At 42.2% G+C, this 25,514-nt stretch overlaps 1 pseudogene; it reads right to left on the bottom strand.

Annotated features, from left to right (window-relative positions):
- Positions 1-17,170: 17,170 nt before the first annotated feature.
- Positions 17,171-17,543, bottom strand: LOC110584122 (annotated as a pseudogene).
- Between the last annotated feature and the right edge of the window lie 7,971 nt (positions 17,544-25,514).

Below are 25,514 nucleotides of genomic sequence, written 5' to 3' on the forward strand. Positions count from 1 at the left end.
AAATTGCATTCCAGTCCTAAAATCCTTTATATTTGTTTATGGACCAGAAAAGGCTTAGATAGAATCCAATATAAAGCCACATGCAACCACATTTCCTAATGTTAATATTCTATGGAGGGGAAAAGGTGACATTACAGAAGGACTAGTTTCTGCTGGATGCACGTTTTTCCATAAATGAATGCCTGATTGTATGGCTTCACCGCAGAGCTTTATAGTTGCAAATCAAAAACACAGTAAAGATTCATCTTGCCTCCTTTTCCTGTATGCCCTAAACCAACAGTAACCTTGGGGTGCCTGGTTGGCTCAGTCGTAGACCATGCGACTCCCGATCTCAGGGTTGTGAGTTCCAGCCCCACATTGCGTGTAGAGATTACTTAAAAATAAAAGCTTAAAAAAAAAAATGTAAAATTAAAAAGTAATTTAAAAAATAAACTAGCAGTAACCTCGAATCATGATTTCACTATCAGAGACTGTGGAATTCCACCAAGTATCTGTAGCACCAACGATGTCAAAATTATCAAGGTAAAACCAAATTCTCAGTTCCCCTGCCTCAGGCAATGATCTCCAAATACAGTTCCTCAATTCCCCAAAACTTATACCTACTCCGTGCCTTTGAGTCTTTTCTAACGCTCAGGTGAGAAGGCAGCACATTTTGCTTTTTTAGATGAAATTCTAGACGGAAACTCAAATAATCCGGGCTGTCAGCGAAGGGCACATAGTCATCTTTCCTTTCATCTAAACAGAAAGCCCCAGGAACGGGCCCCAGAAAAAAATTCTTGAAAGCATGTGGAGAAACCCAAGAATGTATGTCTGCACATCCCTATAAATATAGTTAAATCTACCTACAGCGATTGCATGAGCTGCACATTATATCACACTAGAGACTTTTTAAGAGGTGATTTTTCACATGCATATAAGTTTAAAACAAGACATTTTCTGCATTCAATAAGTTACTAGCCTCTGAGACCCATAAGAGAAATTCTGAATTGACAATTTTCCTCCAGAAAAGGTATGAAAGAAGGACCCTGGCAAGCGATAATTTAATAATTTTCTCTTCCGTGTAACACTCAGTAAGTCCAGTTATTTTCTCCAAACAAGACCTATAAGTACCTTAAAGGTAGATGATACTGCATCTGCTGGACATATTTTATATATATTCTGCCTAAAGACCAAACTCAATCTAATTTTCACAATAAATGAAGAATAATTGGAAAAGTCATGCATCTTAAAGCCTTATTGTTTTTTTTTCATTTAAGGATTAAAGGGAAATTTGTATAAGAAACCATTTTTATAAGGTTTAATCAACACTAAAAATTGTCTTTTAAAACCTGGATTTGGTTTGGAATGGAATAATGTGAAAAGCAGGTCCATGAAAATTCATGAACTGCAAAGATAGTTCTCTTTAACTGGTAGTTAGTCACACCAGAAACCCATTATTAAATTAATAATTAACCCTGAGAAAAGAAAACTAAAAACTGAGTAAATATATAGACCAAAGTATGACAGACCAAGGCTGAATAATTTTGTACTGGTGCAATTCACCAGCTTTGCCCACTCTAAACATCAGAATCTTTCCCATCATGTTCAGCCAGGATCCTCTCAACAGGATATCAGAGTAGTTCTAGAACCTAAGACCCAATGAGGTTTATGAAAATATTCTATAAGAATGTCATAACCTCCGGGCATCTGGCTGGCTCAGTCAGTGGAACATGTGAGTCTTGATCTTGGGGTTGTGAATTTGAGCCCCATGTTGGGTGTAGAGCTTACTTTAAAAAATAAAATAAAATCTTTAAAAAAATGTCATAACCTCACTCTGAAGTGAGAATTTTGTACCCTTACTATTACTTTGAGCATCATTATATACAACCACAAAGAAGGTTGAGTAAAATCGTCCACACTGAAAATGGTGGGATGGACCATTCTATTTATTTGGCCCAGTGTCTACAAAAGCATTTCCACTAATACACTTAACAGTGAAAGACTGAAGAGACTTCAGTCTTCTGAGACTGTCCTTTCTCACCATTTCTATTCAACAGTCTTCTGGATGTCCTAACCAGTGCAACAATGCAAGAATGAAAAAAGAAACACATGTAGATTGAAAGGGGAAAGTAAAACTGTCTTTATTTGCAGGTAATATAATCACATATTTGCAGGTAATATAATGCTACTGCAACTAACTGGTTAATGTATCAGGGTCACAAGATATCTCCACACATCAAAAGCAATTATATCTCTACCACAATAAACGACTGGAAATGAAATGCTAAGATAATATTATTTATAATAGCATAGAGACACGAAAGACTTAAGGATAAATTTAACAAGATATATCCAAGACATACCTTATACATATTAAAAATCTATAAAACACTGCTGATAAAAATTAGAGACCTTAATAAATGGAGTGATATATTTTGTTACTGGATTGAATACTGTTAAGGTGTTCATTCTCCCCCAAATTTTTTCTAGATCAAATATAATGTCAGTAAAAACCCCAGCAGAACCTTCTTTTGTAGACACTGAAAACTGGTTCTAAAATGCATATGGAAATGAAAAGACCTAGAAGAGCCAAAACTATTTTGAAAAAGAACAAATTTGGAGGACTTACCTACTTGCTCGCAAGGTTTCCTGTAAAGCTACTGTAATTAAGACAGTGTGGTTTCAGTACAAAGATAGACATTTAGATCAATGTTACAGACATAGAGTCCAAAATTAGAGCCACACATATTTATGATCAACAAATTTTTGACAAAGGTGCCAAAGTAATTCAATGAGGGAAAGGATTATCTTTGCAACAAATGGTGTTGGGACAACTAATTATCTATATGGAAAACAAAATAAACTCAACCTTTCCCTCATACCACGCACAAAAATTCCTGTTATGGGCTGAGTGGTACTCCCCCCGACCAAATTCCTGTGCTGAAGGCTTAACCCTCAATACTTTCAAATGTGACTGTATTTGGAGATAGGATCTTTAAAGAGATAATGAAATATAAATGAGATCCTTAGGGTAGGTCCTATTTCAATATGGCTGGTCGGGTTTTTATAAGGATTTATTTATTTATTTGAGAGAGAGCACGCGCGAGTTGTTGGGGAGGGGCAGAAGGAGAGAATCTTCAAGCAGACAGCTGAGCACAGAGCCCGACGGTGGGGGGGGGGGGGCCCCAACCCACAACCCTGAGATCATGACCTGAGCCAAAACCAAGAGTCAGACACTTAACCAACTGAGCCACCCAGGCACCCCATGACTGGCCTTTTTATAAGAAGAGAGGATTAGTCAACTATACTTCAATATTAAAAACTTAAAAAAATATATCCACACGTGTGCCCCCAAATATGTTAATTACTATGAAATGTATTATATTAAAAATTAGAAACTGCCTAAATTTCCTTTAATATGGGATTATGGAAAATAAACTTTACAATCTATTCAAATAAATAAAATGGGAATTAGAAAAAAACTGTAATTCTAAAAAAAGAAGAGATTAGGACACAGACACACAGGAGAGCAATGTGAGTACGCAGGGAGGAGACAGCCATCTACAAGCCAAGGAGAGAGGCCTCAGAGGGAACCAACCGTGCCAACACCTGGATCTTGGCCTTCAGTCCTCTAGAACGGTGAGAACATAAATTTCTGTTATTTGAGCCCTCAGTCTATAGTACTTTGCTATGGCAGTTCTAGCAAACTAATAAATATCCCTAAAAAGAAATCTCAACCACTAATAAATCTACAGTTTAAAAGTCTCATCACAAATAAGCAGCAGGCTCAAATGACTAGTTCCAGTTCTACCAAAATAGTCAAGGGATAGATAATTTCCATTTCTTCCAGAGAACAGAAATTGAGGCTGTGAGTCTAGCCTGCAGAAGTACAAAAATTTCGAACAAAACATAAGCAAACCAAATGCAGCCATGTATTAAATCCTTGTTGGGCTGATCCTAAGAATTCAAGGCCAGTTGATGTAATTCACCCATAATAACAAACCTTCAAAGGAGAAAATTAAAATAATGCAGAAAAATCATTTGATGACATTCAGTGTCCACTCATAATAAAAATTCAGGAAGCTAAAAATAAAGAACAACTTTCTTAACCTCTATAAAAGACATCCTCCAAAAAAAAAAAATTCTAAGAAAACATCATATATAATTCTGAAATGCTGAAAATATTCTCTGGAAGATCAAAAACATCATTCTTTCTCTTTAAGATTGTTTTAAAGGCCTAGCCATGCAGTAAGAAAAGCAAAAAAAAAAAAAGGAAAATATAGAAGAACTCATCAGAAATAAATAAAAGTGTCATTACTTGCGACATGATACAACTATCTACCTAGAAAACTCCAAGCGATCTGAAGATAAATCATCATAATTAATAAGAGTATATAGCATGTTTGCTGGATAATATCAATTTACAAAAGCCAATATACACTAATGACAATCAGTTAAGATACCATTCACAATAGTAACAAAAATATTAAGTACCTAGGGAGAAATCTAACAGAGGATGTGCAAGCCCTTTAGAGGCTACATTTTAAAAGATCTTTAGGTTAAAATTTAAAGTTTAAGAACTCTTTAGTACAGTGGGTTTTACCCTTAGCTGCCTGCTATATATATATATATATATATATATATATATATATATATGAATCAAATATTATATTATATTATATTATATTATATTATATCTCCCCATTCCAATGTGTAATGTGTAATTGCATCAGGTGACTCTAATGTGTAGCTGGGCTTACAAACCATTACTCCCGGGGACAGTAGCATGGGCTGGAGGAAGGGCACACGGGGCTTCCAAGGTACCAGAAATGTTCTATTTTTTCATTTGGGTGACGGATTCATTGGAACTTTGGCCTTTAAATCATACATATGTGTCTTATATACTTTGTTGTATTTACATTTTAGTGTAGCACGATTAAACGCCCCCTTAACAGTGGTTGTGCAAGAGTTTTATTATTTATCATACCATTACCTCCCTAATGCTGTGACACATTAATTTGCTGGTTTTCTTAATCGTGGCAGAAACTTGAAACTGCTTGAAGTCATACTACTACTCATCATATAAAGTGAAGCAACACCAGAAACAAAACACAAAAATCCCTGTCTACCAATTTGAACAAACGAACCATCACTGAATCAGAGGCGCTGGATGGCACCTGGATTTGTCAAATTTGTAGAGACAGAAGGTAGAATAGTGGTTACCAGGTGCTGGGGGGTGATGGGATTATGAAAGGAAGGGGAAGTTCTGTTTAATGGGTATGGGTATCAGTGAAGGAAGATGAGAAAGTTCTGGAGATGGATTGGTGGTAATGGTTGCACAAGAACGTGAAAGGACTTAACCATATCTTTAAAAACGGTCAAAATGATAAACTTTGTGTTATGTATATTTTATCACAATGAAAAAGAGGGAGGTTTCTGTTTCAAAGTTGAAGTTGGTGCAGAGGAAGACGTTAGTGAAACAACAACTTACGAGGAAGAGCTCACTTCTAAAGAAACAGGATCTCTCACTAAACCCTTAATTGCATTTGCTCCCGCTCAAAAGCTTGGGAAGAATTGATGTTGAAGCGTAAAGCATCCCTTCCACCAAAGTGGTGGAATATCGTGAGGAAAGCACTGTTATCTTGATCTCTGTACCTGAACAAATCTTCTTCTCATGTTTGTTGTCACACTTTGATGTGTGCCCCCAGCCAGCTAACTCCCCGCGTGGCTGTGTAAACTTCTCGTCTTGCCCTCGACCTCGGGGGTGACCTGGTGTGTTAGTGACTCCTGGCTGAGGTAAATGATACAGCACGGTAATAAAAGCAACAGCTAGATCTTTCGCTTTTATCTACCTCCATCCACTGTGAAGTGTCTCTCCCCCACTCCCTCCTACCAGGTATCAAAAACCCCGATAAAGGGGAAAGAAGTTATCTGAAGCATTGTGTGCCCCCTGTAAGAAATCCAATTATTTACGGTCCCTGGAGACATTTTCTTTTAAGCGTGCTAGTGAGTGACCTAAATGTATAGTTTTCCTCCTACCGTTAACAGAGCTCTTCCTTTATCTCGCATTTAACAATCTTAAATAGTCCTTTCCCTTCTTCAAGATAAAGACAAAAGTTGGTAGAAAACAATTGTGTCCTGTCACGAGGCAGAGAAGGCACAGAGAGTGGAGCCCTGATCTTGAGATTTTGGTTTTTTGCCTTTTTTTTTTTTAATTGTTCCTAGGACTAGAGCTGATTTCATTTTTTAAAGGACAGCTGAGCAGGACCATGATCCAGAGCAGGCCTGCCTTAAGTTCTGCTCTGTCAAGGAAGTGACACAAAAGAATTCAGTCATTAAAACCACTTCCACAGTCTCCTGGAGGAGTGAGAAGGTAGACCCCCAAGCTTCCAGGAGTAAAGCTTCAAATCCCACTTTGGTGGAGGAATCTTTAGGTAGACCTGAAGATGAGTTTCATTTTGTAAGAAGCCTTCCACCTAACCCGACCCTGGGTGCCAGTTACACCAGAGCATTGGAGGGTTCCACACGGGGGGGCTCCATGATTGGATCTATGTGAGGGTTTGAGTCTCCGCCGTGGGACGTGCTCCCACTACAAGTGTCCCCAAACTGCTTAAGGAATGGAGGTATGTTCATCTCCTTGAAGTGCTTTGCCCTTGCCGTGGGGGAGATAAATCTACACATGAAGTTCCCAAGGGGGAGTTGAAGAGGGAAAGGTCAGAGTAGGGATCTAGCCGCAGACTCTTGTTCCTGCCTTTGGCCTGGGCCTTCTCTGGACTTCATGTTCAGAAAGGGTGAGAAAGAGCAGAAGGAGCCGGGGCTGCTGATCATCCCCACACAATGGCCCCAGATCACCAAGGGCAACAATGGCGGGTTTGACAGCCACCTATGTCCCTCCTCCCCTTGCTCGGTGTTCTCAACTTTTTTTTATCATTATTGCCCCCAGGAGGCGCCTTTTTAGACACTTTTTTCCTAATCGCACCCCTCCATGAAATTTTAAAAGCACAGGTATACTGGATATCTCTGTGTCCGTACTATATGTACATATATGCTTTATCAGGAGAATAAGGTTTCTGCCACTTTCCAAGAACCAATTTTTCCCCCTTGGGGGTAAGATCACCCGCGTTGAAATGCATGCCCTCACTCCTTTAGAGAACCAGTTGCGTAGATGCGGCCTGAAGACAGAATGTGCTGTGGGGCATTATGCTGTGGCCCGCCAGGACCTGCCCACCAGCTCCACCCTTTCCTAGAGGGACCAGCTGACAGATTTTAGGAAATCCCCATATTCTCTCAAGGCTCAGTGTCCTCATCTATAAAACGAGGATAATTACCACCTTCAGGGTTTGTAGGAAGAATTAAATGGCGAGACGTGTGTTATAGCAGTGACCGCCCTCTTGTCTTCAGTTCCTATAAAAGTATCATATTCTGTCAAGAATACCATATTCTGGTTTATGGGGACTAATTTGTGTTCTTTAGTAAGATTTTACTCTCTTTTCTGGAGATACGCTAGACTGAAAACTAATCCGCAAATGAACGTACAATGTGTTTCTGCCACAGCTCGTGTGGAAATGTTACCTACTCGGAGCTAGCAAACATAATCACACATCCAGGGAAAATAAAAAGTTATACACACGCTCACACTTTACAGCTCCCTGAAATTTCTTTGCACTTGAGAAATGGAGTATGGTAATCTCTCGCTTCTCCCTACTTTCCTTCCCCCAGTCAAGTTTCACTAGTCTGTACTTAAGGTTTCTCGGTGAGGAGGCCAACAAAACAGAGTTCCTTCTTTCTGAGGTTAGGCTCCACTGGGGACACCACTCAAGAATTTTAGGACAAGCAAGCCTCTCAGATGAAGTTTTCAAAGATGGCGGGCTTTCTCTGGTCTGCCCCACTCACCCCGTACTATCCACCTAAGAGTCAGAGTTTTTAAATTGAGCCCATTGGTGGGGATACAACAAGGATGGGCGTGCTTTGGAAGCTTCGTGATGGCAGCAATAGCGCTTAATGGCAGCCTAATTCAGGAAGACAATGAGGCATCTAGAAGGACTTCAAATGATGTGTTTCAAGAGATACTAATCTGCCAGCAAGTACAAAATGTGCTTTAATGCATGCTTGAAATTAAGAAAGTCATAGTTGTTTTAAATAACAAATAGATACAATTAAATGACGTGAAATATCAAAAGCTAATTTGGGTTTCTGGAACCAGAGCCAATGTTTCCTCCACAAGAGTGGGTGGTGAGCGACAAATCTTCCTGAGTTGGATGAGTTGGATGATCACCAGCCGTCAGATTTTGGGCATCCCTGGGAACAGTGACTGGTGAGTCAGAGTTTCCAAGGAGAAAACACTCCCCAGAGAGAGAATTCACTACTATGTTCCCCTGCATGTCAGAGGGGGGGACAACAAATACTTATTGGTTTGTGGTTTTGTTTTTGCTTTAGTCTACAGTATGCATAGGTGATGATATGCTGAGGTAACAAATAAATCCTGAAATCTTGGTGACTTGGGGTTTAATGAAGGCTTATTTCTAGCTCACATGAAGTCCACTACGGGCCTGGTGACTCTCCAGAATGGTGTCCTCCTTATCACTGAGTCAGGCCACTAGAAATTGCTGGCTTCCCTCAGGCCACGTGGGGCTTCCAGGAACACTGAGGTAAAGAGTAGAAAACTCCTATTCACTCTTAAAGCCCTTGTCCAGAAGGAACACTCATCCACTTCACTTCTGCCCAGAACTGGTCACCACCTAAGTACACGGGGGCTGAGTGTGCAAGGGCTCACGGGGAGGGTTTGATGAGCAAACGCTCCCTGCCACACACAGGTAGACTTCATCAAACCAACCTTTCAGCCTCATCAGGTGATGGCTTCCTCCTCATTATGCATCCTGTTGATTTTTTTGCGGGGAGGGAGGCTAACTAGAATTACTTATTAAAGGACTAGAAACTGGGGCACCTGGGTGGCTCAGATGGTTAAGTGTCTGCCTTTGGGGCAGAGGTCCTGGGATCGAGTCCCCCATCGGGCTCCCTGCTCAGTGGGGAAACTGCCTCTCCCTCTGCCTCTCTCCCACTTATGCTCTCTCTCTCAAATAAATAAATAAATAAATAAAATCTTTAAAAAAATAAAATATAAAGGACTAGAAACCTATTTCCCTCTGGAATGTGTATGCATAGAGAGATTTGCACCCTGCCTGCTTTTGAGCAGCAAAACTTTGGCACAGTTGGCTTGAGCAGTGGGAGTTATGAGTTCAACTACTGTGTAGTCCCCTCTACATAAGCCACAATTTGAGAAATTTTAAGCTTAAGAGGTCAGTCGGTATTGCTTGATATAATAAATACTCATCAGCTGACAAATTCAACATCTTATTTACCACTGTCCCTTTCCTTCTTCAGAGTATTTCTGGAAGCAAATCGGATTTAGTCTCCCAAGACTGTGTTGCTTCTGGTAAAAGCCAATACCCAAACCCAAGGGTTTATCTGGACCGTATAGACATCTGGGAAGTCAGATAGTGAAAAATGGGACTGTCCCAATTTGTGCAGATGGCTGGTAAGCCTGTGATACCATGGACCATTTTCAGGTATGAGATCAGTCATGATTAAGCCAAGTTATTTTCTTTTATGAACTTTTAATGTTTTTTAGCATCCTTGAACAGTGCAATAAAAATGAAAGAGTGCTCATCAATATTAGTATATCTCCATAGTCCTACTGTTGTTTGGCCATGTCATTCATTACGGCAGGCTCCCACAGGGCAGTGTGTTTCAAGGGAATGGAAATTGAATACAAAGTCTTTTATTCTTGTTTTCACTCCAACTCAAGTCTTAGTGCCCGAGCACTTGGCCCCCGCTCCCCCACCCTCACCCACTCACAGCATTTTGCTGGCAAGCCAGAACGCTCTACCTTCAAGTGAACCGGTGGTCTTCCTCCAAATCCCAGCCAGGGGGCCTCCCTCTTTTAAGAAGAGGCTTAGTCCAAACTAGCCGCTCATTTCTCCAAGTGCTGGTCAGCACCCTCGTATTGAGTCTGACATACACATTGAGCCCCTCCCCTCTGAACAGTGTGATTGCTTGACGTTCGGCTGCCTGGATGCGCTTGCCGTTTCTGACCCTTCTCTTCCACATCCAGAACCGAGACAAGCTGGGACAGATGCCGAAGAGACAGGGCTTTCCTCTTCCAAGCGAGTCCTTTGCCCCGCAGCGGGGCTCAGTTCTTGACACGCTGCTTGTTTTCTCACCCTCCTGTGGGCGAGAGACCCCGGTTGCATCCCCTTGCAAGGCCGCCCCTCTCCTGAAGATGGCAGAGTGTGAGCAGCTAAGTGCAGCCGTCGCGGGACCCCGGGGTCCCGCAAACCCCTTTCCCACCCGCAGACCCTGAAATGGAAGGAAATGCTCCACTCGGGGAAGTAAAGTGTGTGCCCCGATGGTCAGGGAAGCAAAAGGGGAAAGAGGAGAGAGTCCAGGGCAAGAGCCAGCCATGAGAACAAAGCCAAGTGAGACTGATGGACGCGGAGCGGGGGTCGCGAGAAAGCGAGTGCGGCGCCCTCCCCGGTGCACGCGGGACCCACCGGGCCGCAGCGCGGCGCTGCGGAGGGAGAGGACCTGTCCCGGGGAGGTGGGGGGCGCCCGGAGGAGGCTGCGCCACTCTCATGCCTCCCCGGGAATCCCTCCTTCGGTTGTGACTCCCAACGGCAGGAGACCTCAGGGCTGGCCATTCTGCCTTCTCATCGCACCGACCGAGCTAGTTGCATTTGAAGATACTGATTTCTTTTCCTTTCTTTTCTTTTTTTAAGATTTATTCTCTCTTCCATTTATTTTTATTTTTTTAATTTATTTTTATTTTTTTATTAACATATAATGTATTATTTGTTTCAGGGCTACAGGTCTGTGATTCATCGGTCTACACAATTCACAGCAAGATAAAGGAGATGGATGCCTCTTCCTTGGTGAAGCCTCCCCTGATTTCCCCCTCTCTCAGCTCTCATCCCACTGCATCGTGTTTTCACTTGTCTGCCTCTCCTCCAGGGGACTGTATCTTGCTCACTGTTAAATTCTCAACGCCGCCCCCCCCCCCCACCTGGAACCTGGTAGGAAATTAACAAGTCAACTAACAAATGAAAACATTAAACAAATTAACAAATCAATTAACGAATGAAAAGAACAAGTTATTTCACATAAAAACTCAGTGCTGGGCGTGATATTCTTCAACCGAGAAGAGAGAGACTGGAGCCCACTGTGTATGGTTTGTCCCTGTTGAGTGGTGTTTTCAGCCCTCCTGGACACCGTACCATGGAGGAAAGGTGTGGTTGGCACATACAGGTCACTCTGGTTCCTTTCATGACATCTCTGACCACAGTGTTCTTTACTTAATCCTATGAATCCCTTTATTTATGCATTCTTCAAGTCAACATGAATAGTCACTAAGCATGACTGAGTTTTTCAGACCACACATCTATCTCAGGATATTTGTATCAGCTGGAAAGCATTCCTAGGAAGCTGCTGGAACAGGTGTAGGAGCAGCTCTGGGGGCCAGAGTTCAGGCCAGAGTGACTTCTGCTGTGACTGCTGACAGCCAGGTGGTGAAGGACTCAGGTGCTGGTATACCTGGCAGATAAACGAAATTCAATTCAGATCAGATCTTTAAAATAGTTAAGCGGGGTCCTGTGGATGGCAGTATATTGTGAGAGAGCCTAGGCACTCTGGGATAACCATCATAGAAATGGAAATCAGCATATGGTCCTTTGATTTCCAAGGAAATTTAGAACACTGGTTTATTCACTCCAAGCAAAACCTTCTCTGTGAATGATTTAAGGAGTTCCGCTTCTGGAAATGGAAATCTTAGAACTTTCTTTCATCCGTCGATTCATTTTTCTTTGGTTTTAAAGTAATTGACTCAAATTGATCACCTTTAAGAGAAGAAGGATAAGTAAAGAATATGGTACCTAATAGAAGTCTTACCAGCTAGAAACACAACGGAGCGGATCAAGCCAGACAGACCAGATTAAGCCCAGAGAACTATATGCTGAGTGACCGAGTCTCCCAAAATTCCTGCTTAGCAGCTGGGTTATTCCAAATGGCTCAGACCCTCCCCACCCCCGGGTCTGCATTCTCTGGCCTTCATTCTCTGGGTCTTCACTACTGTTCTCCATCAAAGATCACAGCCCGGCTATGGTGGGCTGACTATGGCCCACAGACATAATTTCTTCGGCTCGCTCAGCAGTATTGAAAATTTGCATTAGGTGCTAACATTTTTAAAACAGGGAGACCTCACATTTTAAAAAATCTAGATTTCCATCTTCTCTTTAAAAATCAGAAGTTGCAACACTGGGCAACACTACACGGCCACAGTGAGCTCAAATAGGAGTGACTGACCCTTTAATAACATTGGTAACGGTAATAGAGGTGTTACCTAATTGTATCGTAACAGCTTTTATTCTGCGCCATACGCTATCTTAAGTGCTTTGCATATATTGTCATTGAATCCTCACATCAACACTAGGAGTGGGTACTATAATTATCTCCAATTCCTGAATGAGGAAAACAAGGCACAGTGAGGTCAAGTAACTTGCCCATATTCACAGCTTTAAATGGCAGAGGCAAGATTTGAACCAAGCAGGCAGCCTCCAAAGTCTGAACAGTTAAGTCCTAATAAATGTAGTCTCCCAGAAGATGATGGCCAGGAATGGACTATTGTAGGCATATGGATGTCTAGATGTGAAAGTTGTTGCAAATAATGCATAATGATTAAAATTTGTATGGGGTCTAGAGTCAGATTGCCTCCATTTGCATCTGGGCTCACCACTGGGAGAACTTGGCCAACTTGATTAATATCTTTAAGCTTTAGTCCTATCTGTAAAATGGGAAAGTAGTACCGTCCCCATGGATTGATTATACTTTACAAAATTGAGGTACTAAAGTTCTTATCACAGGTAAGTGCTGACACATAGTAAGTGCTTAATTAATGTTCACCATTATTATTATTTTATCTAAGAAGCTCTTATCACTGAGAATTCCATATGTGTTGGACCAACAAAAGTCTTCGGCATGGAGCACCTTCTCCAATTTCTACCATTTTGGTAGTTTAAAAGAAATGTTTACAGACAAAAATAATATGTTCCATGTCTAGGAAATAGTGTTGAAGTACTATTTAGCTGGAAAGCATCATTATATAAAATTAAATTAATTTCATTTTTTTTAAAGATTTTATTTATTTATTTGACACAGAGAGAGAGAAAGCGAGAGAGCACAAGCAGGGGGAACAGCAAGGGAGAGGGAGAACCAGGTTCCCTGCTGAGCAGAGAGCCCGATGCGGGGCTTCATCCCAGGACCCTGGGATCATGACATGAGCTGAAGGCAGACACTTAACCAAGTGAGCCACCCAGGCACCCCAAAATAAAACTAACTTCTTTTTTTTTAAGATTTTATTTATTTATTTGACAGTGAGAGACACACAGCGAGAGAAGGAACACAAGCAGGGGGAGTGGGAGAGGGAGAAGCAGGCTTCCCACCGAGCAGGGAGCCTGATGTGGGGCTCTATCCCAGGACCCTGGGATCATGACCCGAGCCGAAGGCAGACTCTTAATGACTGAGCCACCCAGGCACCCCATAAATCTAACTTCTAACTTCAGTTTCTTTCACTATTTATTGAGCATCTACTATTTTGTATATCATTGCATCGCTAATATTTTAGCTCACCTCATGGTAGGAATGTGATAAAGATTTGTAAAATGAGTAAAAGATAAAAGTGAAAAGTTGACAAGACTTTTGTTCTTCTAAAAGGTAGGAAACCAGGAAAAAAAAATTCTGAGAATCACTTCACGTAGAGTAAGCAAGCAAACAAACAAACAAAATGTAATCAAAGAAATTTTTCTTGCTAGGATCAGAATACATTAATACTAATGAAAACAGAACACAGACCCCTTCTGACATATTTTATACTGTTTGAAGATAAACATTTGTGCACTGCAAGCCACCAATGGATTTAAACTCCAGTGAGGACTTTATAAGCCATCTGCTAGTCTCCTAATGAGGCTAGTAACTATCATTGTTTACAGTTAGGCTCCAGGGGTCATGGATATTTGTTATAATGAAATCTGCAATGCATCACTGGCAGAATCTAAAAGAGTCTTTCTTCACAAGGGCTAATTACAAATATAATAAAACAACATTAAAAAAAACCTCTTGAAGTCCACAGAGAAACCTAACTTGGCACAACAAGTGTGAACCATAGTACCCGCTCTGTTTTCGTTTTACGAATTCTGATTACAGAAGCCAAATCATATTTAGCTACTAATAATACAAAGCCACCAATGGATCCTTTGCTTCAGATCACTTAATCACGAGATGCTTCATGAACCATCTGGATCCAGAAGCCATTTGTTCTGACCCTCTAGCATAGAGTGTGCAAATGCTTAGGAAGACCCACAGGTTATTTTAGATGTGTGATTTTAATAAGGTGCTACTTGGAAGTTGTGCTCAAACTGAATTTGCTGATTCATTAATTTAGCTGGGGCAGAGGGGGAGAGGATGTGAAAAATTGTTTAGGATCACAGAGATAAGGAAACTCATTGGCTGACTGAATTTTTACCTTCCGACTGGCAGTTTTAGCATCCCAGAAATGTAGTCTGAATCATAATTGCTTTAATTTGCATATTGTGGCAGTATTTCCACAGTCCACTGGGGAAAAAATATTGGCCTATTACAATGATTGGTGATATCCCCATGAGTCCATTATGCTCAGCATCCCAGGCTAGGAAAATACAGAGTCTCAGTATGAAGGGGTTCTTATAAAATGTTTCCTACTGGTAGCACTATCAGACAGCTCCTGAGATGTCAAAAATGAGATAATGCTTTTTATTTCATTTAATAGAATGCCTGTGAATAGTAATGATAAGACTACAAGAGGGGCGCCTGGGTGGCTCAGTCAGTTAGGTGTCTGCCTTCAGCTCAGGTCATGATCCCAGGGTTCTGGGATCGAGTCCCACATCGGGCTCCCTGCTCAGCGGGGAGTTTGCTTCTCCCTCTCCCTCAGCTTCTCCCCCTGCTTGTGCTCTCTCACTCTCTCTCTGTTGAATAAATAAATAAAATCTTTTTTAAAAAGACTACAAGAATAAAAATATCTTATATCTATAGAGTGTTCTTCACATAGTCCAAAGCCTTGCAAATAAAAACCAAAACCAAACACAAACAAATAAACAAAAAAAAACACTAAGTCATGCATACATCCCCTTGGGGAAGAATAAAATTTGCCAATACAATTTTTAAAATAAGAGAGAAGTTAGGTGGATCCTGCACTACCAAATATCAAAACATATTAAGCTTCCATAGGCTGTATGGTAAATGCTCAATGAATCCAACAGAAAGTAAAGAAAGATCCACATGCAGGGCTGTTATGAATGGAGCCCGTGAAATTGTGCCTAAGATATTTAAGAAAGTCTATATGATAAGTGTGGCATTTGAAATAAGTGGAGAAAATTAAAATTATTTAACCAATAACACTAAAATAATAAGGTAACATTTTGGGGGGTCGGGGCAGCCTCATATCTATTCATATGCCAAAATAAAGTCCAAGAATTAAGAATTAAATGTAAAAAATGCAACTATGAAAAAAATCTTTTAAAAATGTAGGCAGATACTGATATCATCTCTGGGATGGAAAAGGCAGAAACCACTGAGCCGTGTGGCTTACAGACCACAGGCCATCCCTAGCAGTCCATCAAGCCGCCTGCGGGCATCTGCAGAGGAAAAGCTATAAACCAATTTTGTTCATAAACATGTCATAAATTTTAAATGTAAGATAAACTAGGGTTTTTGTAGAAATGCTAATAAAGTACTAAAAATATTATGGGTTTAGAGGTTGCACATAAGCTGCAAACTGTGTGGATCATTTCGGAGGGAGCCCCATCCAGTAAATAGGATCTACTACCCTCTGGCTTATGTGCTTCCTAATCATTGACATAGTACCACTTGCTTAATTAAACACTCCTTTTTATGTTTACCCACATGTTGCATTTTAGCTCCATTTCACAAAAGTGGATTAGTGACTCAGAATGGTTTATTGAAGTATAAAAACCATAATGAAATAATAACATACAAACGACAACTCAGAACAACATTGTCCACATAGGGAGTGCACAAGATTCCAGGGCGAACATAGAATGTGAATTTGTGCATGGTGGGACAGGTGAATCTGTGAAGGTCATGATTTCACACAAGCTCTGAGAAAAGGAAAGTGTGAATAAAACTTAGGATTTTGAGATCTGAACATTGACTTTTCGTTCCACTAGTAATCCATTCGCTCTCTGTCCCTAGTGTGCTATCTGCGTTGAAATTTTGTCACACGATGACACGAAGCCATCAAATCTTTTGTGTCATTTTCAAAGAAGTCAGTGACCTTTCGAGCATCCATACACGGTTTTCTGGAAGAAAAGCAAAGTATTGCTTTCTAAGTATGAAGCTGGTTAGTTTTATGCCTAAAGGCAAAGAAGAGGCAGTGACAGTCCCAGGTGTCAGGGACACAACCATTAAGAAGGGGAACAATTCTTGGCAAAATGCCTCCCTCAGAGGCCACTGGTGGACATCGTACCAGATCGATGGCAGACAAAGGGAGAGAGTTATTGCTGCCAGGTCTGTCTGCTGGCAGACATTTCTCTCTTTCCTGCTACACAAGAGCTCTGAGGAACAGAGCACGAATCTGCTCCTGGTAGATGCACGGTCCAACCACGGGAAACACGTTCTTTGTGGCTTTTGATTCTATTTATCTCTGAAAAGCCACATGACATAAACTGGTCTTTTCTTGTTTAATTAATGATTTAACCAATTAAATGACAATTTAGCCAGTTTTTGTCCACTGCTTATCTTATTCATGGGGAACAGTTGCTGGGCAAACAGATGCATTTTGACCTTAGTTAAGTGTTGAATAGTGAAATATGTAAATATCCTCAAATTTGCCAGCACAAAGCGTACATTGTGTGAATAAAATGACAGGGAGTGTACACCACCTTTCCACCCGGGGGTATGCTGGTAATTTAAGGAAAGAAGAGCACACAAGATTTCAAAGTCTTTAGACAATTTCCGTAACTTTGTTAATACCTTGAACTATTTTATAATTTCCAGTGACTCGTTACCAGCAATTTCATACATTTTATGGGAGAAGGAGCCAATGCAATGGGTAGTCTTTATTGGAAAGAAGAAACTTCACAGCACATTTTCAGTAAGTCAGTGCAACTGGGGCCAACTGGTGGGGCACCAGCTTCTAATGGGTTCCACAGCTGGGGCATCATTGGGCCTCTCCTTTGTGCAGCCAGAACCAGATGACAGTACTATTGTCCTCTTCACAGATGCAGCCCACCATTCGCTTGTTGGTGGTGGATGGGACTAAATTAGGGTCTTCCTTGGTGCCTGCAGCTGCCTTTGGGGCTAGCACATTGTATGGGTCCAGTCCTTTCCGTGCAGCCATCATGACCTCCCTCTCCAGCCCAGTCGCCTGGTCATCATCCTCATGGCACTCCAGATGCCATGGAGCGCACCCTGAGAGCCTGCGTGGCCAGCGCTCCAACACTGTGAAGTAACCTTGAAGCCATCATGCCCGCTGCAAACAGCAGTACTTCTGGGAGCAGGCTCCGGAAAGAGACGTGATTTCCAGGGGAGGGCTTTCCCTCCCTCATAGACATATATTTACTACCACCTCCCAAGTTGAAAATCTCAGTCTTAGGGCTTCAACTGTGACAAACTCTTGAGTTTGCATCCCACCGAATAGAGAACATAGACCAGCTAAAAAGCTTGGCATAATTTTTGGGTCTTGATTCTATCTTAATATGCGGAACTAGTTGACAAACCTTCAAATACTCGCTGCCATTCCTGGAAACCTGAACTCTAATCAGAATAAACTAGAGTGGGAGCATAGCATAGTTCTGGGGCAAGGAAGTGTGAAAGCATACTCTAGTTCCCATGGAATGAGAACTGGCCCTCTTTCCTGAGACGTAGTGAAAGAATATACGTTCCAGATCAGGAGCTGCACACCATATTCCCAGTCAGAGTGAATCTGCTCTCATAAAGATACCATATCCAGAACAGCGGCTAAAATTGGGGTATCACAGGGGTGCCTGGGTGGCTCAGTTGGTTAAGCGTCTGCCTTTGGCTCAGGTCATGATCCCAGAGTCCTGGGATCAAGCCCCACATTGGGCTCCCTGCTCAGCGGGAAGCCTGCTTCTCCCTCTCCCACTCCCCCTGCTTGTGTTCCTGCTCTCGCTATCTCTCTCTGTCAAATAAATAAATAAAATCTTTTAAAAAATAAATAAAATAAAACAAAATTGGGGCATTACATGTTAAGTTCATGATAGTCCACTGTCATCTGCCATGATCCATCCAGGTTTCGCAGGGGTCAACTGGTGAGTTAAATGGGGTTTTAATGAGGATGCCATTTTGAATTGTTTGGTCAGACTTTGAAGTATGTGAGTCCTTGAGAGTGGCACTAATCTCTGCTATCCCTCTGAAATGATATATTTACTATTGTGGTCAGAAGGGGTGGTGAGCTTCCACTTGGTCTTTCCTTCTATGATAGCTCTTATTCCACAGTCAAGGAACTGGCATGAAGATTCTGCCAGCTTCCAAGTGTGATCAACCCAGTTATGGACCCTGGAACCAAGGAAATAACCATTGCACGGTGGGAGGTGGAGGTGAGCAGGTGGGCAGGACACATGGACTCAATGTGAGACAGACTTTATCAAGGACTTTATTTTCTGACACCTACATTTCTCGACTCTAACAGAGCGGCCACAGTGACATTTGGCTCCCTGGCTATCAGTGTCGACTCCAATGCTGTTCTCAAGAGCTCTGGAAAGATCCGGATATCCCCCTCTTTCTAGTGTATGGTGCCCACATAGATGGCCATAGTTTCCTTTGGGAAGCACGGGGGAATCAGTACCATATAGCCCATGCAGGATATTCTGTATATACAGGGGCTTTCCTGCGGGGGACCTGGCCTCTACTTCAGACAGTGAGCTCTGGGTTGAGAACCAGCTTAGATCTTGAAATTGGGCAAGAGGCTGTAACTTTCCATGGAAAATGGTTGACTCTGGTCTCCAGATCATCTGATCTTGATCCCTTCTTAAAGCTTAAAACTTTACCAAGACTTTGAGTATATTAAGCAAGACCCATTTATCTTGTCCCTGGAAACGCCACGTTCTATTAACCACTATAGACTCCCCCACAGACTCTGCTACAGACCCCATTAGAGACTACCCTCTGGGGAACTCTCCACTTCAGCTGTCATTACACACTTACTGCCCTTACACAATCATGCCATCGAGGTCCTGACAATTAAGTTCTGCCTCTGCTGCTGTGGAGATTCCATTACCCTTACCGCACCCAGAGAGAGCAGTTCTGTAACTGCATCTCCTACTGTCAGCCCTGGCCTGCGGAAGGCGCCACCACTGAGTCTGTTAGTGATGCTGGGGCTGGTGTCTCTCACCACTGTACTCCTGACCGCCTTCAGAAATGAAGTGGGTTCTCCGGCCCTCAGGCAAGGAACTGTAGCCGAGGCCAAGTAGAACAGAGATGATCTGTGCCCTCCAGGCACTGCTCAAACTACCAAAACTGAACAAATACATCAATTTGTTGATTTCAGCTACAATATTTTGGGATGGTTTGATACACAGCAATAGATATCCTGAACTGTCCCGTTGTTCCTTCTCCTTCATTATTTCTTGCATTTGTCCCTTCCTCACCATCTCTCTTGCTACTCACTTATTTCAGGTGCTCATCATGTCTGACTGCAACAGATGCTACCTAGTTTCCCATCTTTTGGTTCCTTTCTTCCCCACCCCCCACTTTCCAAAGGCATAGCCCCAATCTATTCTTCAGAGTAATTTTTCTAAAACATAAATCGGCTAGAACGCCTTCAGTGGCTTCGCTCTGCCATGAGAATAAAATCCAGTCTTCTTCCCTGGGTATGTAAGGCCTTCCATGGCTAGGCTCCTGCTCACTCATTCAGGTTTCAAACCTCCTCCCCCTTCACCACACTCTACAGTCACGTTGACCTACTTACATTCCCCCAGATGGGCCATGCATTCCTCAGATTTCCGTGCATTTGAGGACGATCTCTCCACTTAGAATGCCTTAGCTCCACACATGCCGGGCTAACAACTCCAGGCAGACAACGCTCAGCTCATGCACCACCTCTTTATGAGAGCTTTTTCTCATCTCTAGCCCCTTCCCACCTCCATCTTTCTCTTTCTCTTCCTTCTCACGGCCGCCCTAGATGGGGTGACGTCACTGTGTTCCCAGAAAGCCCCCTGCATGCCTCTTTTCAGAGCTTACAACACTCTTGTATCTCTATACTTCTCTTTCTGCCTCCACCCTATTATTATGGGTTCCTCAGTGGTTGGAACAGCCTATCTCTGAATCCCCAAAGCACAGCACATTGTCCAAACAGCACACGTATGTGCAACTCAGAATTTTCTGTTGAGTAAATGAATGCAAGTCTTTGTTTTCCTGTCTCGTGTTCTCTGATTCTGGAAACACGACTTCAATATCCTTTGGAAAACCACTTCTGCTGTAGTCTGTTTATGAGTTTTGCATGAGGCTGGTCCCACCTCTCACAGCAAGAGTGAGTTCACATAGGCTCAAGCCAGTCGCCATTTTCCACTCCCCTGTCCCATGTGCCCCATGATTGATTCCGGGTTGGGGATTTAACCCTAGATGATCCAAGGGGACAGGAAGACACTTGGTTAAGGTTTCCGGAAAGAGAGGCTTACACTCTTTATTGAATCTGGGCCCCAAAGATGGGAGGCTTGCAGCATCTTACAAGCTTGGGGTGAGGAAACCAGAGCTTTTGGGAATTAGGGTCAGGAGTTGCCACTATACACACCTGAAAAAGGGGCCAATCTAGGGGGAAAACTGGGGAGAGGAGAAGCCTGCCACACCGTTCCTTCCATCAGCCAGGCCAACTGGAAGCCATACCCTACTGGGCATCTCAGCTGTGCAAAATAGTAACTTCCTGTTTCTGCTTAAGCCGGTCTGGGAATTTTGTTAAATGACATATTCATGGTGTCCTCCCTAAAGAAGTTCATGGTGTAGCAAAAATCACTCACGGTTTATGATAATCAGCCTCATGATTTTATACTATTATCTCAAAAACTGCTCAGTTTTGTACCACAATGCAATACCACCTCCCACCTGTCAGAATGGCTAAAGTTAACAAGTCAGGAAATGACAGATGTTGGCGGGGATGCAGAGAAAGGGGAACCCTCCTACACTGTTGGTGGGAATGCAAGCTGGTGCAACCACTCTAGAAAACTGTATGGGGGTTCCTCAAAAAGTTGAAAATAGAGCTACCATACGATCCAGCAATTGCACTACTGGGTATTTACCCCAAAGATACAAATGTAGGGATCCGAAGGGGCACCTGCACCCCAATGTTTATAGCAGCAATGTCCACAATAGCCAAACAATGGAAAGAGCCAAGATGTCCATCAACAGATAAATGGATAAAGAAGATGTGGTATATATATACAATGGACTGTTACTCAGCCATCAAAAAAATGAAATCTTGCCATTTGCAACAACGTGGATGGAACTACAGGGTATTATGCTAAGTGAAATAAGTCAGTCAGAGAAAGGCAAGTATCATATGATCTCACTGATATGTGGAATTTAAGAAACAAGACAGAGGATCAGAGGGGAAGGGAGGGAAAAATGAAACAAGACGAAACCAGAGAGGGAGACAAACCGTAAGAGACTCTTAGTCATAGGAAACAAACTGAGGGTTGCTAGAGGGGAGACTGGTAGGGGGATGGGGTAACTGGGTGATGGACATTAAGGAGGGCATGTGATGTAATGAGCACCAGGTATTATAGAAGACTGATGAATCATAGGCCTGTACCTCTGAAACCAATAATACACTATGTGAATTAATTGAATTTAAATTAAAAAATGTTTTTTAAAAAACTGTTCAGTTTTACATATTATTATTTGGTTGTATTAGCTTCCCAACGAAACTGTCCACTCTGTTGGGTCTACATCTTAGGTCTGCTCCCGCAGAATGTGCTCTTATAGCAGACACTCCATATATACTTACTATATTGATTGTGCAGAAATTAACAAAGGCCAAATGAGAACAAGCAGAGGTGATTTATTCAGAACTTGCCATAGCAAGGGAGGCAGCCATCATCACTTGAGTTTTGGCAGACTCACGGGCAGGCAGAGGAATGGGAAAGCCTTCCAGTGGAAGGAAGAGAAGGTTTCAGGTGTGCCCTGATTGGACACTTGGTGCCGGGCAGCTGGAGGTGGGCTGACCAGAAGCAGGGCATTTGGTGTGATTCGTTAGGGGTCGTATTTGGTTGGTCTTTCTCTGGTTGTCTTAAGTTGGAAGCAGGAACAGGAATTGGGGAAGCTGTCAGTTAGTAAGTCTTGGTCATTTGGGACCGATTGGTACGGAGTTACTGTTTGCTTTCTTGTACTGCTCCTAGAGATAGTTGTCTGACTTCCTGCAAGTCTGATTCATAGCTGGCTTCCGGGCTAATTGCTGCAGGCTGTGAGTCAGTTTTATTTAAACATATGGTCTGGCCATTGTCCGTTTGTACATTTAGTCTATCGATCGAATCCTTTCTCCTACTCACATCAAAAGACAGACTTTTCAAGAATAGTTGGAAATTATTGTCTTTATTGCTAAAACCTAAATAGAAATGTGTCTACTATTTTCAATGCTTAAGGGTTGATTCAAATCCAATCTGGATTTGGAGAATCAAATTCAATCTGTGGTGATATTTAAGACAAGCTCGAAAAGAGAAAAACAACCCTACCCACATAAACCAGACAGTAATGAGTTGGATGCTGCGCCTAGTGGTCAACAAAATTAACTAGAAGGGCATTTCTTAATGTGTGTAGGGGTCTTGGGAGGGGCCTCAGTAGAAGCTGAAAAGTTACTGAAGATTAGGAATGACAGGTTTTCCTTATTAGGCAGAAGTTCTGGAGAGGGGCGCCTGGGTGGCTCAGTTGCTTAAGCGACTGCCTTCCGCTCAGGTCATGATCCTGGAGTCCCAGGATCGAGTCCTGCATCGGGCTCCCTGTTCAGTGGGGAGTCTGCTTCTCCTTCTGACCCTCCCCGCTCTCATGCTCTCTTTCTCTATCTCATTCTCTCTCTCAAATAAATAAATAAAATCTTTAAAAAATTTTTTTTTAAATCTTAAAAAAAAAAAGAAGTTCTGGAGAATTCCTGATACATTTCACATAATAAATAATACACCAAGTATAGATATAATCTAAGTGCAGCCACCTACCCAGGCCCATAGGGTATATTTTTAGGCTGGAGGGACTTGAAAAGTGCACACCAAATTTTTTAACAAAAAAAGGAACGAGATTCTAGGATAAGTTTAATCTTTGTAAAAATCCCCCTGTTAAAAAAATACAGTTTATCAGTCAGAAAGCCTCCTGATAATCAACTTGACAATGTCACAACTACTTTTTCACAGTATATGTTCATAAACGTTAATTACTGGAATTAAAAGAAAGCAGCACATATGGTAAGACCGTCTTAAAATGTAAAGTGACAGATGTCTATAAATATTAAAATTCCGTAATTATCAGTGTAGTTCATTAATTATCTGTCTTTGGATCATAAAAATAAAAACAATACTTATTCCCAAACATCCAGTCTTTTAATGAGGAAAATAAGATGTGGCAAGCTAAGGCCTTTTTAGGTACTATTTTACTTTTAATAATCACGCAATCAGAAGTATTGTGTTGACTTTTGATACAATTTCATAGCGTGGATATGGCAAACCAGAGCTTAATTTGAATCTACACAGACTCAATTTCCTCAATATTTTTTCTGAGGACTGAAGAAAAACAGTGGAACTAGGAGAATCTTGTATATTGATGGAAAAAAATTAGGATATTGTGGGGCGCCTGGGTGGCTCAGATGGTTAAGTGTCTGCCTTCGGCTCGGGTCATGATCTCAGGGTCCTGGGATCGAGTCCCGCATCGGGCTCCCTGCTCCTTGGGAGCCTGCTTCTCCCTCTGCCTCTCTGCCTCTCTCTCTCTCTCTCTCTCTCTCTCTGTCTCTCATGAATAAATAGATAAAATCTTTTTAAAAAAATTAGGATATTGCTTGATGACCTATTTGGTATCAACATTAATATTAGAGTCAACAAAGGAGTAATGTTTGGCGTTCCTTCTACTAGGGAACCTTACTGGGGGTTTGGGTAGAGTGATTTATGGCTCCCTGGCAAGATGATCTAAACCAGGGCTTCTCAGACTTTAATGAGCATACAAATCGCCTGGGGATCAGGGTCTACGGTGGGGCCCAAGTTTGCATTTCTGCAGAGAGATGTTATGCTGCCAGCCCAAGGATTTTGAGTAACAAGATCTGGATCCTCAGCCACCAAAGACCTTGAAAGTGTCTTATAATTACCAACATCTTCATATAGCTTGGCTTGTCAAAAATTCCACGAGCATCTTTAAAGACACGTTCCTAATTTATTGTCAGCCTTTAGCCCTGATTGCTTTAGGGACATTTGTTCTCGTGGGCGAACTTCTCAAGGGAAATCTCTATGAGCCCAGGAGCAGGGCAAACTCCTGCCCATCATTGACCATGTAGCACCAATTGGGAGAGCTTGCTATCCCAGCTCACTAGGAAACAGGGCTGTTCAAAATGGTCATTGATAAGTGTGAACAGGGAAGGGTATTATGAACACTGGTGATTTCAGTAAAGGAGGCTCTATATTGTGGAAGATTCTGAAGTTGTCCAGGAAGATTTCTACTTGCCCTTTCAAATTGTTCATAAATAAGCGAAGTGGCTTTTGACTACGGAGATAGTCTGTATGATTAGATTAGTTCCTTGGCACGGGGGAGATGGCATGCTCCTTCCCCCTGTGCCTGGAGGGCAGGGGCTGGACAGGCACCCTTCTTGTTTTCTGCTTACACCTTGCCATCCTTGGTCTTAGGATACGTGTCACCTTACCTCGGATCGTGGTTGAGCCACTGAGGTAGCATGTTAAAATTTACAAATCATTGTAATAAGCGCTTTTTTATGAACCGTTTTTTTTAAACCACTAATTTCCAGTGCTGTGCCATGCACGCGATATTGTGAAGTCAGCGCATCTGTGTTCTTTTGCCCCCGGAATTACAACCGACAGTCGGCAGCCTGCACCCCCAGTTGGCAAAGCTGCCCGGTTAAGAGCTGCGGGGTCCCCCACAGGGTCACAGCCAGGGACTCGCAGTGTGAGCACAGCGGCCAATTCTCCGCTGCAGTCAAGGGCAGAAGGGGAGTGTTTGCTCAATCTATTACCAGGCTTGATGGGTTTCCCCCCTCTTATCCTTTTTAAAAGTAACGCTCCTTGTTCCCACAAATCTATTTGACTGGATTCAAATTGCTATTTTGTCTTACTCTGATTTTTCTCTAGATTGCCTTATTTTGTTCTATTTCTTTTTTTTTTTTTCTTTTTTGGTACGTTTTCCCCTCTTCTTTTTTTTTTGCCAATTCTTGGAACTCTTTATGTATTTGTTGTCTAGCATTTGGAACAGACTGACTGCTTATGTCCCCCCCGAAATTC

This window comes from Neomonachus schauinslandi, chromosome 2 (genome assembly GCF_002201575.2).
Source record: "Neomonachus schauinslandi chromosome 2, ASM220157v2, whole genome shotgun sequence".
In the NCBI taxonomy this organism is placed as follows: Eukaryota; Metazoa; Chordata; class Mammalia; order Carnivora; family Phocidae; genus Neomonachus; species Neomonachus schauinslandi.